Below are 16064 nucleotides of genomic sequence, written 5' to 3'. Positions count from 1 at the left end.
TATCTTAGGCAACATTTCCCTGGGTCCATTCAACTGGAAAAATAATAATAATTCCCTTCAATTAAATATCAAGTCCAAGTCCATTCTGCTCACTTGTGTACAAGTTCATTAATGTTTGGGGTCAGGCTCTGAGCTGAGGAAATCCTCAGGATTGAGTTCAGGTGTTCATCAGTAAGACGACTCCTATGTGATGTTTTGTTTAGTTTCATCAACGAAAACAGTAGTTCACACAGGTATGTGCTGCCAAACATAGACAGCGTGCGAGCAACTTGGGTGCACAGCTCAGGCATTGTGTCGGGGGTGAAACGAGCAAACTCAGCAGCGCCACGGACTCATATTTTGCCTTCAGTGTGTCATTACAGCTCCATTTGGAGATTTGCTGGTGCACTTTCCACGTCAACTGCAAATGGATTGCTGAGCAGTTGAAGCCTGCTTTTTTGGGCTTCAAAGTCGGAAAATCTCCGGCTGAATTCGGCGGTTTGTCAGCAAACTGTGTACTCGGGAACACTCAGGAATTGACGGCGATGTTTCGGCCTCCACTGTGACTGTGCTGCTGCTCATGACTAGTACTGAAGTGAAGAGAAGACGCGGGATCGCCCTCGCTCGCGGGCACTCGACTCGGTACGCACCAATGCACTCGCAGTGCATCTTGGGACTTGTAGTATTATGGTGCTGCGGGCACATAATACTGCGGGCCGGTTTTAATAGTAATTAAATATCATCCCGCGGGCGAGAGAGAAGTCATTCACGGGCCTGATCTGGCCCGCGGGCCTTGACTTTGACACATGTGAGCTAGAGCGTCCGCATCCATCTTGTAAATTTGTCAACAAAACCAGACTCACATGGCTACTTAAGTAGGTGGGGTTGGGGAGTCGGAACTCCCCTGGTGACAGTGCCCTCCCCCGACGAGCGGCACCAGCCGATCACCCGGGTGCCTCGGGATGGAGCCGGCGAAAGTCAGAAATGAGACTAGGGTCCAATGTCCCGCCGAGGCACCCAGGTACGCTCCTCTGGCCCATAACCCTCCCAGTCCCCCTCTGTTTGACGGGATCGCTACAGGATACCTGGTGCTCATGTTGTTGACGTCCGTGTAATGTTTGGGAAACCCGAAAATCCTCCATCTCGGTGCACCAGAGGTAGTGTTCCTTGCCGTTCATGTCGACCGGCAGCGGCCCCATCTTCCCCTGTCTGACTTGGTGGTTATCGTACTGCCAAGGGATCTCAGGGCAGTTGGGATTTCAGAACGCAGACGACCCGTGAACATATCACTCCAGAGGCATCTCTGAAGCTGGTCTTTGCTCTCTAATGCCTTGGCTATCGCCTGTGCTGCATCCACCCCAACGGTGTTCCCTTCCAATCGCAAGGCTTGAAGTCCCTGGTACTGCTCTATCTCCTGCACCATCTCTTCCACAGACTCTGCAGTGTCCAGCTTGAGTCCCCGGCCCTTGTAGCTCAATTCTCCATCTCCTACATGGGTCTTGGAGAGCGCTTCGGCCAGCTGGGCAATGTCGTCGGAAACCATCCCAAATCGGTTATTCAATATTCGTCAGACTCCTTCACCGTGGAGGAATAGAAGAGGGACTTTTGGTTGTCACGCCGTTTTAGTTATCGTGCGCACTTTGTTGAACTTGGCGGTTATCGTGCGCACTTTGTTGAACTTGGCCGTCCGTCCGAGTTCCAGGCAGCCCTGCTCACAGAGCTCGCTACTTCTGGGGCAACCTGCCTGACACACCTAAATAGCCACATACAAACATACAACAGGTGACAGGCATGAGCAATTAGTCCACTGAATCCAGTCACCAACTGGTGCATGGAACATACTGTACAGTATTTAGTAGGTCTGCAACAAATGTATTTATTCATCACGTTTAATCTTTGGCAACCTATTTCTTCCTCCCAACATCTATTGGTTTCGTAGAATTCAAAGTAGGCTATAGGGGAGTGATATAGGGCTTTCACACCGGCAAAGAACCGTGCCGGTTCACGTTCGCGTTCCGGTGTGAAAGCCCTAATAACATACACACAGTTTCAGTGGTTTGATAGCTGATGCAAACAAAAACTATCTACCATACTCACAAAACAAATAACTGTTTGGCTATCCAAACAGGTTAGGCTAGGTTACGCTAGCCTAGTAAACAACACATGTAACTCTTTAAAACTTACCCAAGAACAAAGCAGAAGGTTTGTCTACAGACGACTGTGCCATGAATAGTGTAGCTTGTTCGCCGAAAGCGTCGTTTAGTGGAAACCTGTTTTGTGCATTGTGTCATTTCTGAATCCTTCGAAGATGTCAGTATAGTTCCCAAAACGAGCATGTCTTTGTTGTCGGTTGACAACGACACTGTTCATTCTGGTACTATAAATCAATTCTGGAGACAGCCTTTGACTGCAAGAGGCAGCCTGTTGTTGGGACTCTTTCCGTCTCTGCTGGCACTTGCAATCAAAATGGATTATTTTATCCATTTCTTTATTGTAATCAGCGTCTACTGTTATAGCATCTACTGACCGTAAAACCCTTTCGATGCTCACAGCCACAGTGCCACAGTCGTCTTGTGCCTCCTCGTCAGAACTGATGTTGAGATCAATGTCTGAAATTCCGTCTTCTTCATCATCTTCGTCATCTTCTGATTCCGAGTTCCCGGAATGGGAGTTATGCACGTAATCCAAAATGAATGAGTTCATTAATTGGCCACTGTCGATATTTCTACCGGCTTCAGAAATTCGGTTAATAGCATCAGCTAGAGCAGTCATGTCAAAGTCAAATACACAGGGCCAAAATAAAAAAAATGGTACAAGTGGAGGGCCGGGCTGGTTCAATGTTTATTAAAACTCGCAATTATTGCACATATTGAACCAATACCAATAACACAGCCTATATTGCACTTAACATTAATCATTAAATTAAGTAAAACTTAAATAAAATCAGTTGCAATGTTTCTCTAGGCTCTCAGTAATAAATTGAAACAACTATTTTTTCTTATTTTTACTTTTTTTCTTATTTTTTTTAACAGGTAAACAGCTAAATGTAATGTTCCTTCAAAGCTCAACGGCAAGATAAATGCAAAAATGAAACAGCATGCATTAAAAACAAATCGGTGTGCTGCTCTGATCCTCACCAATGACTGTCTTTTATAATAAAATTAGAAAAGTTAGTGCAAACTTGCAAAAGTGCAAAACAGTTGCATTAATATCTTAGGCAACATTTCCCTGGGTCCATTCAACTGGAGAAAAAAATAATAATTCCCTTCAATGAAATATCAAGTCCAAGTCCATTCTGCTCACTTGTGTACAAGTTCATTAATGTTTGGGGTCAGGCTCTGAGCTGAGGAAATCCTCAGGATTGAGTTCAGGTGTTCATCAGTAAGACGACTCCTATGTGATGTTTTGTTTAGTTTCATCAACGAAAACAGTAGTTCACACAGGTATGTGCTGCCAAACATAGACAGCGTGCGAGCAACTTGGGTGCACAGCTCAGGCATTGTGTCGGGTGAAACGAGCAAACTCAGCAGCGCCACGGACTCATATTTTGCCTTCAGTGTGTCATTACAGCTCCATTTGGAGATTTGCTGGTGCACTTTCCACGTCAACTGCAAATGGATTGCTGAGCAGTTGAAGCCTGCTTTTTTGGGCATCAAAGTCGGAAAATCTCCGCCTGAATTCGGCGGTTTGTCAGCAAACTGTGTACTCGGGAACACTCAGGAATTGACGGCGATGTTTCGGCCTCCACTGTGACTGTGCTGCTGCTGCTCATGACTAGTACTGAAGTGAAGAGAAGACGCGGGATCGCCCTCGCTCGCGGGCACTCGGTACGCGCCAATGCACTCGCAGTGCATCTTGGGACTTGTAGTATTATGGTGCTGCGGGCACATAATACTGCGGGCCGGTTTTAATAGTAATTAAATATCATCCCGCGGGCGAGAGAGGTCATTCACGGGCCTGATCTGGCCCGCGGGCCTTGACTTTGACACGTGAGCTAGAGCGTCCGCATCCATCTTGTAAATTTGTCAACAAAACCAGACTCACATGGCTACTTAAGTAGGTGGGGTTGGGGAGTCGGAACTCCCCTGGTGACAGTGCCCTCCCCCGACGAGCGGCACCAGCCGATCACCCGGGTGCCTCGGGATGGAGCCGGCGAAAGTCAGAAATGAGACTAGGGTCCAATGTCCCGCCGAGGCACCCAGGTACGCTCCTCTGGCCCATAACCCTCCCAGTCCCCCTCTGTTTGACGGGATCGCTACAGGATACCTGGTGCTCATGTTGTTGACGTCCGTGTAATGTTTGGGAAACCCGAAAATCCTCCATCTCGGTGCACCAGAGGTAGTGTTCCTTGCCGTTCATGTCGACCGGCAGCGGCCCCATCTTCCCCTGTCTGACTTGGTGGTTATCGTACTGCCAAGGGATCTCAGGGCAGTTGGGATTTCAGAACGCAGACGACCCGTGAACATATCACTCCAGAGGCATCTCTGAAGCTGGTCTTTGCTCTCTAATGCCTTGGGCTTCGGCCAGCTGGGCAATGTCGTCGGAAACCATCCCAAATCGGTTATTCAATATTCGTCAGACTCCTTCACCGTGGAGGAATAGAAGAGGGACTTTTGGTTGTCACGCTGTTTTAGTTATCGTGCGCACTTTGTTGAACTTGGCGGTTATCGTGCGCACTTTGTTGAACTTGGCCGTCCGTCCGAGTTCCAGGCAGCCCTGCTCACAGAGCTCGCTACTTCTGGGGCAACCTGCCTGACACACCTAAATAGCCACATACAAACATACAACAGGTGACAGGCATGAGCAATTAGTCCACTGAATCCAGTCACCAACTGGTGCATGGAACATACTGTACAGTATTTAGTAGGTCTGCAACAAATGTATTTATTCATTACGTTTAATCTTTGGCAACCTATTTCTTCCTCCCAACATCTATTGGTTTCGTAGAATTCAAAGTAGGCTATAGGGGAGTCATCTAGGGCTTTCACACCGGCAAAGAACCGTGCCGGTTCGCGTTCGCGTTCCGGTGTGAAAGCCCTAATAACATACACACAGTTTCAGTGGTTTGATAGCTGATGCAAACAAAAACTATCTACCATACTCACAAAACAAATAACTGTTTGGCTATCCAAACAGGTTAGGCTAGGTTACGCTAGCCTAGTAAACAACACATGTAACTCTTTAAAACTTACCCAAGAACAAAGCAGAAGGTTTGTCTACAGACGACTGTGCCATGAATAGTGTAGCTTGTTCGCCGAAAGCGTCGTTTAGTGGAAACCTGTTTTGTGCATTGTGTCATTTCTGAATCCTTCGAAGATGTCAGTATAGTTCCCAAAACGAGCATGTCTTTGTTGTCGGTTGACAACGACACTGTTCATTCTGGTACTATAAATCAATTCTGGAGACAGCCTTTGACTGCAAGAGGCAGCCTGTTGTTGGGACTCTTTCCGTCTCTGCTGGCACTTGCAATCAAAATGGATTATTTTATCCATTTCTTTATTGTAATCAGCGTCTACTGTTATAGCATCTACTGACCGTAAAACCCTTTCGATGCTCACAGCCACAGTGCCACAGTCGTCTTGTGCCTCCTCGTCAGAACTGATGTTGAGATCAATGTCTGAAATTCCGTCTTCTTCATCATCTTCGTCATCTTCTGATTCCGAGTTCCCGGAATGGGAGTTATGCACGTAATCCAAAATGAATGAGTTCATTAATTGGCCACTGTCGATATTTCTACCGGCTTCAGAAATTCGGTTAATAGCATCAGCTAGAGCAGTCATGTCAAAGTCAAATACACAGGGCCAAAATAAAAAAAATGGTACAAGTGGAGGGCCGGGCTGGTTCAATGTTTATTAAAACTCGCAATTATTGCACATATTGAACCAATACCAATAACACAGCCTATATTGCACTTAACATTAATCATTAAATTAAGTAAAACTTAAATACAATCAGTTGCAATGTTTCTCTAGGCTCTTTCAGTAATAAATTGAAACAACTATTTTTTCTTTTTTTTACTTTTTTTCTTATTTTTTTTAACAGGTAAACAGCTAAATGTAATGTTCCTTCAAAACTCAACGGCAAGATAAATGCAAAAATGAAACAGCATGCATTAAAAACAAATCGGTGTGCTGCTCTGATCCTCACCAATGACTGTCTTTTATAATAAAATTAGAAAAGTTAGTGCAAACTTGCAAAAGTGCAAAACAGTTGCATTAATATCTTAGGCAACATTTCCCTGGGTCCATTCAACTGGAGAAAAAAATAAATCATTCCCTTCAATGAAATATCAAGTCCAAGTCCATTCTGCTCACTTGTGTACAAGTTCATTAATGTTTGGGGTCAGGCTCTGAGCTGAGGAAATCCTCAGGATTGAGTTCAGGTGTTCATCAGTAAGACGACTCCTATGTGATGTTTTGTTTAGTTTCATCAACGGAAACAGTAGTTCACACAGGTATGTGCTGCCAAACATAGACAGCGTGCGAGCAACTTGGGTGCACAGCTCAGGCATTGTGTCGGGGGTGAAACGAGCAAACTCAGCAGCGCCACGGACTCATATTTTGCCTTCAGTGTGCCGGTTATTCAATATTCGTCAGACTCCTTCACCGTGGAGGAATAGAAGAGGGACTTTTGGTTGTCACGCCGTTTTAGTTATCGTGCGCACTTTGTTGAACTTGGCGGTTATCGTGCGCACTTTGTTGAACTTGGCCGTCCGTCCGAGTTCCAGGCAGTCCTGCTCACAGAGCTCGCTACTTCTGGGGCAACCTGCCTGACACACCTAAATAGCCACATACAAACATACAACAGGTGACAGGCATGAGCAATTAGTCCACTGAATCCAGTCACCAGTAGGTGGAGTTGGGGAGTCGGAACTCGTACCTACGACCGAATCACAGCCGTGCTGATATTCAGTATAACACACTCCCTCTCGTGTGATATTGCTTTAGTATCTACCTCAATCAAACAGTTGGCATTTATGTGGGAGAAGTTACCAATGATTTGGCCATTGCCTCCATTGAATCAGTAACTAGCGTGAACCCCCCCATTGTGAGGTTAATATGCTCCCTTTCTTCTATAACAATCACATGTGCATTATCTAAAAGGGTTTACATCATGTACAGTATTCGGTTGTTAAGTCGTGACGTGTTTCCGGGTCCGAAGTTGGCTGAGGCGCTGTCTTCGAAATGCCTCAGTAATAATAATAATTAATTATATTTATATAGCGCTTTTCCGAGGCTCAAAGACGCTGACAAATATGGGGAAAAACAGGAAAGTGCTGTGTCCCTTGTTGTATGAATAGATCTGAGTCTAAAAAACGATTGAACTGTCATTCTACCGCTGTAGTACACTGGTACTCTGGTGCTTTAGTACACTGGTACTCTGGTGCAGGGAATTTCTGGTTTGGACCCGGAAATTGCTAAACGTCACGTTTGACGTCAGACTTAACAACCGAATTAAGCCAGGGGTAGATGGGACCACCTTAAGTATTTATTGATTGTAAATGTCACATGTGAATACAAACGTGAAATGACAGCATACTGTTCTGCCTGATTCATGATGGTTTGATTCTCTGCTAACATTCGGATGCGTTTCAAGACATTTAGTTTGGACGTTTTTTACATGCCTCCTCATGCTGTTGGCATGGTGTTTAAAACAGTTCGTGAGCTTAGAATTATAAGGTTCTATCTCCGTTTAGGGTAGTTCAGAGATATTGAGCGTCAACGTTTTTACATTCCATTATGTTTTGTGAGATGGCACCTTTGTATTTTATGAATTACTAACTCAAAAATGTCAACATTTTAAAAATAACACCACACAGGCATTAATAAACACCTAATGGATCAGATGATGTAAAAAACTAAATTTTGACCAAAAATGGAGATAGAACCTTATAATTCTAACGTCATGATTTAGTTAGGAAGTTTTTGACATGCTCTCCTCATGCTGTTGGCATGGTGTTAAAAACAGTTTATACTATTGAAAACAAGGGCAGAGGGGTTGTAAACAGACTGCTATGCTTGAGTACAATGGTATTCACATTTGTGGGTTTTCAGGTTAAAGGAGGTTGAGGAGATACCTCGCAGTATTACTGTAAGCCTACAGCGTACAGTACAGTATGTGGACTTCTTGCTATGTGCTTTTGAGAAAAGAACAATGTATTGTAACAATTATGTTAACATGTTTTTTGTTGTTGTATTGTTTTGTATCAGTCGTGACGGAAAATGTTATTGTGCAGAAAAAGTCTAAATCCAAACATTGCATATGTAAAAGGATGATTCACTGTCTTAGAGACGATAAATAATAATATTAATAATCATTTCTGTTAGACAATGTTAGAACCAAACGTTGCAGAGTAGAATGTGGTATCTCTATCATGGTTATCATTTGATGGTCATCATCCAACATTGCTACATTGTTCATGTATCATGGGTTGAAAATGAATCTTTTCTTAACATTGCCTGTTGACAGTCAGCATCAGACCATCTCACAATTGAAAATAATATAATTTTAAATATTGCCTATTTATGCAAACACTGGTTTTCTGAAAATGATAATATGATGGAGCATGGCGCATTCTGGCCTGCAGGTGGAGTGGGGATGGTGGCGCTGATTGACGCAGGTGTCCTCAATCAGACTCATCATCCCAGATGGTCTTTATAACCTGTGTGTGTTTGTTCCCTCGAGGCAGTGACTGGCGAGTGAGACGCGGGCAGACGGTCGGCTGAGCAGAGACACCGCAACCGCCAAGGAGTGTGGGATCAGTGATCCCTGGAGCACTGCATCATTATTATTATTATTATTATTATTATTATTATTATTATTATTATTATTATTATTATTATCATCATTATTGTTTGTCCCGTGTCGGGGACTGGTGAATAAACGGGCAGTGCCCAAACCCAAACCTCCCTGTGGACCTCCTTCTGTGCCTGAATCTGCTACAGATGGTTATCACATAACATTGTGATAAGGTTGCATGTGGACTGTAAACTAGGTTTTCTACATGTCATTATTTGACAGTCATGATCCAAAATGTGTTATAACAATCAGACCTGTAGTGAACAAATCTGTGCTATAGCAAACTCGGATTCTTTTATGGATAGAGTTACCTTCCCTCTGCTTAAGTAATGAATTGATATATGACATGAAAACAATGGCTTGAATCATCAGTAAACTGTATTTCCAAGTCACATGAAAGTTCACAACAAAGATATACAACACAAATAACAATCCCTAACCAGTCCCGTTTGTCCGCAATGCGAACTATAGCTGGATCAAGGAAAATGAGTCTCAACAACCCTAGCCTATTAGGCCCGTCCACAGGGTTCCAGGCTGAATCAAAGTCATATAATCCAACGCAGGACGGAAAAAACGCTCTAGACTGATCAATCTTAATTAAACCCCCCCAAAACGGCAATTGCATAAAACCCAAAAGAAAACAAAATAGATCGCTCTCACCCGTTCCTTGGGAGAGATGTGGAACAGCGATGAGCGTAGAGTAGAATAGGGTTGGTCAACACTTGTGATGACCAGGTAATCCACATACGGCGGTGATGAAAGAGTCTTGGTGATCTCCGTGTAATAAACTAACTTGATTTCCCCGGATCAACGGTTCAAACTTTAGTCCGTCCGTGTGGTAACTTAAGCCGCTGCAATATGTGACAGGGCATGGTTAAAAAGTCCTCAACTAGGGCAAAATATTTTTTCTGTTTTTTCCGGATTATGAAAGGGTATTGTAAACTTTAAAATGATGTGTCATATCTGTTGAAATCTGAAACAAGTTGAAGAAGTTATGGATATTTTAATGCTGATCCCCTCCAAATCACAGTTTTGAGAAAACCATGGTCAAAGTCAAGACAACCACTCCCTCAAGACAACCACTCCCCCATTACACTACCTGTCATTATCTACCTGTCATCTGTCAGTGGGGTTGTCAGCTAACCCTCAGGAAACAAACTTGCATGTTTAAATTGCTGAATAATGATAATAATAATAATAATAATAATAATTCAAGATTCATGATTTTTGTATTGCCATGTGTGCCAAAAGTTTATTACATCCCATTATACAAGTACAAGAGAGTAACATTGTTATGGCTTCAGTTCCAGTCGACATTGCAGCAGCAAGAAAAAAACTACATGGCAATATTTATGTATTTTAAATCAAATCAAATAAAGTTTTCTTTGTATAGCGCATTTCTCACAAAATGTGACCCAATGCACGTCGGAACTGCTGGACACAGATCCTGGTGCAGGTCCTGGTGCAGGTCCTGGTACTGGTCCAGGTGCCGCTGACAGCTATCCTCACCCAGGGAACAGGAAACAATAAGACAAGATACAATTGAGCAATGATAATTAGATTACATTAAATTCAACTTAATTTTAAATGCAGTTTAAAATCTAACCAAAAGTGTAAGTAAAGCTTTATTTATATAGTGCCTTTCGTATATGAAATGCAACTCAAAGTGCCCAGTTTTTCTGAAGTCCACAATGATCTCTTTGGTGTTGAGGGCCAGGTTGTTGTCAGCGCACCACACCACCAGATGTTCAACCTCCTCCCTGTAGGTCGTCTCGTCGTTGTTACGCATCAGGCCTACAACCATGGTGTCATCTGCAAACTTGATGATGGAGTTAGAGCCATGCATCGGCATGCAGTTGTCGGTGAAGAGGGAGTAGAGGAGGGGACTCAGCACGCAGCCTTGAGGCACGCCGGTGTTCGGGGTCAGGGTGGAGGAGGAGTGGTTGTCCAACTTGACGAGCTGGGGTCTGTTGGTCAGGAAGTCTAGGATCCAGTTGCAGAGGGAGGTGCTGAAACCACGGTCTCTGAGTTTGGTGACCAGCTTGATGATGGTGTTGAAAGCTGAGCTGAAATAAATGAACAGCCTAGCATAATAGAAAAGTAAAAAAATAATAATGTGTATCTAATGGGACTCTGGTGGAGGGCATGTGATGTTTTGTGCCTCATCTGCACAGAATTCTCTGATCTTCTCAAAGAGATATTTCTGTCTGGCCATGTCCAGTCCAGGTGGGGCTTGCACAGGAAGACTATCTATGGGGGGATGGACATCAGCGTTGCGCAGAAGCTGAAACTTGATGGCTTCGGCACCAAAATGTTCAGAGGCTACAACTACACCAGGTCTTTGGGAATCAAAGCTGTAATGAAATAGAAGCAAGACAGTACATTTAAAATGATTATCCATTGTTACCAAAACACATTTTTTACGAAATACTACTATGTTCATAAAATAGAATTTCTAATACAGTGACAATGATAAATACCTGAAGTGCTGGTAACTCTTATGTGGGAGCACTCGGAAGTAGCCACGGAGATGTTTATGCCAGTCGTAGCTTTCAACACACACTGTGCCATCCTCCAGTCCTACAAGCTGGGGGATGTTCACTTGCTTCACAGGAGAGCTGTCGCTCACAACCCTGGCAATATCTGACAGTGTGTCCACTCTTGTCTTTCGGAAGCACTGCTTGATCAGTCCAAAGCACCAGTCAGGGCCAAACTTTGTGTGGCCTGCAATCAGGAAGTGGAGGCCCAGCTTCAGGTGAAGCTTGTGAATAGTACGCCAGGCACAGTACCATAGCACATAATTGTTCTTATTTTGCCCACTGCAGTTATCACAATGAAGGTCGATGTTTGTTTCTCCGACTCCATAGTTATTGAAGAAGTGATTTATGTAATTGATGACGGCATTGCTGCCTTTACTCGATGACATCCCTTCATCAATTAGGTAATTCACTTGCTTAGGCATGCCTTCACACGAGACACCAAAAAGGCCACACTTGCGTGGAGTCAAAAAATACATGGGCCCAGGCTGATGAGGGTCAGTAGGAAAGTGCACCTAAGAGAGAAGGAGAGATTAGATACATTAAAAAATCAACATCTGCCTACTTAGGCAGTAGTAGTGTGTTTTGGTACACCAAATCAGAAGTGTCATAGGATGAACTTATTCTCACCTGTTGTGCAAAATCAAAACTGTAGTGCATTGTGATCTGCTTGCTTGCAGGCCTAGAGGTGCCTAGAGACAGATCCAAATCTTGACAGGTCCTGGCACAGGCAGCATTCATGCGCTGGTATAGAGAACGCTCCTTCGCAACAAGGTCAAGATGCTGTTGCTGCTTTTTCATCTTGGCTGATTTCACCACGTCAGGCAGATTGGCAGTTCGCCGCAGCTGATAGTTGTTTTTCTGGCACTGCCAGCACAGATGTGCGGGGTTTGGTGCTGGTTATCTGTGGCAGCAATGACTTCCACAGTGTTCGGAAGCTGCCCTTTCCAACAACACGCTCGCCTGCAAATACATCATTTTTATGAGTAGGAGATTAAATACATTACCGTTCATTACAAAAGCATTTCATTTTTCTATTACACTTCAGAACATGAGTGTTATACACAACTTTTACACACACCAAGCTTTTCCACAGCAACTTTGTAGAGACGCCAAACAGAGGCTTTGGTGACATTAGTTGGCAATGTCACCAAAGTCTATGTGACCAGGGTGCCTGCCAGGGAGGACAATGGCGTGGTCTTCTGCAAAATTCATGATGAACGCCACCACTCTTTTGATGTCTTCAGTGTTGAGGAAGTTTTTGTTTGTTCGCTCACGTTTCTTCCTCTGGCGTGGTACTGCACCATTCTCCTTGTAGGACTGGGCAATGGATTGCAGAAGGTTTTTGCTGATCCTGAAAAAAACTGGTGTTAATAGGTGCTAAGAGGTGCTAATCTGATTGATGAATGCTGTCCTACCCCAACACACACACGCGCACACACACACACACACACAGCCTACACATACTAAACTGGTGCATGGAACATACTGTACAGTATTTAGTAGGTCTGCAACAAATGTATTTATTCATTACGTTTAATCTTTGGCAACCTATTTCTTCCTCCCAACATCTATTGGTGTCGTAGAATTCAAAGTAGGCTATAGGGGAGTCATATAGGGCTTTCACACCGGCAAAGAACCGTGCCGGTTCGCGTTCCGGTGTGAAAGCCCTAATAACATACACACAGTTTCAGTGGTTTGATAGCTGATGCAAACAAAAACTATCTACCATACTCACAAAACAAATAACTGTTTGGCTATCCAAACAGGTTAGGCTAGGTTACGCTAGCCTAGTAAACAACACATGTAACTCTTTAAAACTTACCCAAGAACAAAGCAGAAGGTTTGTCTACAGACGACTGTGCCATGAATAGTGTAGCTTGTTCGCCGAAAGCGTCGTTTAGTGGAAACCTGTTTTGTGCATTGTGTCATTTCTGAATCCTTCGAAGATGTCAGTATAGTTCCCAAAACGAGCATGTCTTTGTTGTCGGTTGACAACGACACTGTGTTCATTCTGGTACTATAAATCAATTCTGGAGACAGCCTTTGACTGCAAGAGGCAGCCTGTTGTTGGGACTCTTTCCGTCTCTGCTGGCACTTGCAATCAAAATGGATTATTTTATCCATTTCTTTATTGTAATCAGCGTCTACTGTTATAGCATCTACTGACCGTAAAACCCTTTCGATGCTCACAGCCACAGTGCCACAGTCGTCTTGTGCCTCCTCGTCAGAACTGATGTTGAGATCAATGTCTGAAATTCCGTCTTCTTCATCATCTTCGTCATCTTCTGATTCCGAGTTCCCGGAATGGGAGTTATGCACGTAATCCAAAATGAATGAGTTCATTAATTGGCCACTGTCGATATTTCTACCGGCTTCAGAAATTCGGTTAATAGCATCAGCTAGAGCGTCCGCATCCATCTTGTAAATTTGTCAACAAAACCAGACTCACATGGCTACTTAAGTAGGTGGGGTTGGGGAGTCGGAACTCCCCTGGTGACAGTGCCCTCCCCCGACGAGCGGCACCAGCCGATCACCCGGGTGCCTCGGGATGGAGCCGGCGAAAGTCAGAAATGAGACTAGGGTCCAATGTCCCGCCGAGGCACCCAGGTACGCTCCTCTGGCCCATAACCCTCCTAGTCCCCCTCTGTTTGACGGGATCGCTACAGGATACCTGGTGCTCATGTTGTTGACGTCCGTGTAATGTTTGGGAAACCCGAAAATCCTCCATCTCGGTGCACCAGAGGTAGTGTTCCTTGCCGTTCATGTCGACCGGCAGCGGCCCCATCTTCCCCTGTCTGACTTGGTGGTTATCGTACTGCCAAGGGATCTCAGGGCAGTTGGGATTTCAGAACGCAGACGACCCGTGAACATATCACTCCAGAGGCATCTCTGAAGCTGGTCTTTGCTCTCTAATGCCTTGGGCTTCGGCCAGCTGGGCAATGTCGTCGGAAACCATCCCAAATCGGTTATTCAATATTCGTCAGACTCCTTCACCGTGGAGGAATAGAGGGACTTTTGGTTGTCACGCCGTTTTAGTTATCGTGCGCACTTTGTTGAACTTGGCGGTTATCGTGCGCACTTTGTTGAACTTGGCCGTCCGTCCGAGTTCCAGGCAGCCCTGCTCACAGAGCTCGCTACTTCTGGGGCAACCTGCCTGACACACCTAAATAGCCACATACAAACATACAACAGGCATGAGCAATTAGTCCACTGAATCCAGTCACCAACTGGTGCATGGAACATACTGTACAGTATTTAGTAGGTCTGCAACAAATGTATTTATTCATTACGTTTAATCTTTGGCAACCTATTTCTTCCTCCCAACATCTATTGGTTTCGTAGAATTCAAAGTAGGCTATAGGGGAGTCATATAGGGCTTTCACACCGGCAAAGAACCGTGCCGGTTCGCGTTCGCGTTCCGGTGTGAAAGCCCTAATAACATACACACAGTTTCAGTGGTTTGATAGCTGATGCAAACAAAAACTATCTACCATACTCACAAAACAAATAACTGTTTGGCTATCCAAACAGGTTAGGCTAGGTTACGCTAGCCTAGTAAACAACACATGTAACTCTTTAAAACTTACCCAAGAACAAAGCAGAAGTTTTGTCTACAGACGACTGTGCCATGAATAGTGTAGCTTGTTCGCCGAAAGCGTCGTTTAGTGGAAACCTGTTTTGTGCATTGTGTCATTTCTGAATCCTTCGAAGATGTCAGTATAGTTCCCAAAACGAGCATGTCTTTGTTGTCGGTTGACAACGACACTGTTCATTCTGGTACTATAAATCAATTCTGGAGACAGCCTTTGACTGCAAGAGGCGGCAGCCTGTTGTTGGGACTCTTTCCGTCTCTGCTGGCACTTGCAATCAAAATTGATTATTTTATCCATTTCTTTATTGTAATCAGCGTCTACTGTTATAGCATCTACTGACCGTAAAACCCTTTCGATGCTCACAGCCACAGTGCCACAGTCGTCTTGTGCCTCCTCGTCAGAACTGATGTTGAGATCAATGTCTGAAATTCCGTCTTCTTCATCATCTTCGTCATCTTCTGATTCCGAGATCCCGGAATGGGAGTTATGCACGTAATCCAAAATGAATGAGTTCATTAATTGGCGACTGTCGATATTTCTACCGGCTTCAGAAATTCGGTTAATAGCATCAGCTAGAGCAGTCATGTCAAAGTCAAATACACAGGGCCAAAATAAAAAAAATGGTACAAGTGGAGGGCCGGGCTGGTTCAATGTTTATTAAAACTCGCAATTATTGCACATATTGAACCAATACCAATAACACAGCCTATATTGCACTTAACATTAATCATTAAATTAAGTAAAACTTAAATAAAATCAGTTGCAATGTTTCTCTAGGCTCTTTCAGTAATAAATTGAAAAAACTATTTTTTCTTATTTTTACTTTTTTTCTTATTTTTTTTAACAGGTAAACAGCTTAATGTAATGTTCCTTCAAAGCTCAATGGCAAGATAAATGCAAAAATGAAACTGCATGCATTAAAAACAAATCGGTGTGCTGCTCTGATCCTCACCAATGACTGTCTTTTATAATAAAATTAGAAAAGTTAGTGCAAACTTGCAAAAGTGCAAAACAGTTGCATTAATATCTTAGGCAACATTTCCCTGGGTCCATTCAACTGGAGAAAAAAAAAATAATTCCCTTCCATGAAATATCAAGTCCAAGTCCATTCTGCTCACTTGTGTACAAGTTCATTAATGTTTGGGGTCAGGCT

The sequence above is a fragment of the Nansenia antarctica genome (assembly GCF_963989245.1).
Source record: "Nansenia antarctica genome assembly, chromosome: 19".
Classification (NCBI taxonomy): domain Eukaryota; kingdom Metazoa; phylum Chordata; class Actinopteri; order Argentiniformes; family Microstomatidae; genus Nansenia; species Nansenia antarctica.
This window is presented reverse-complemented; position numbering follows the sequence as displayed.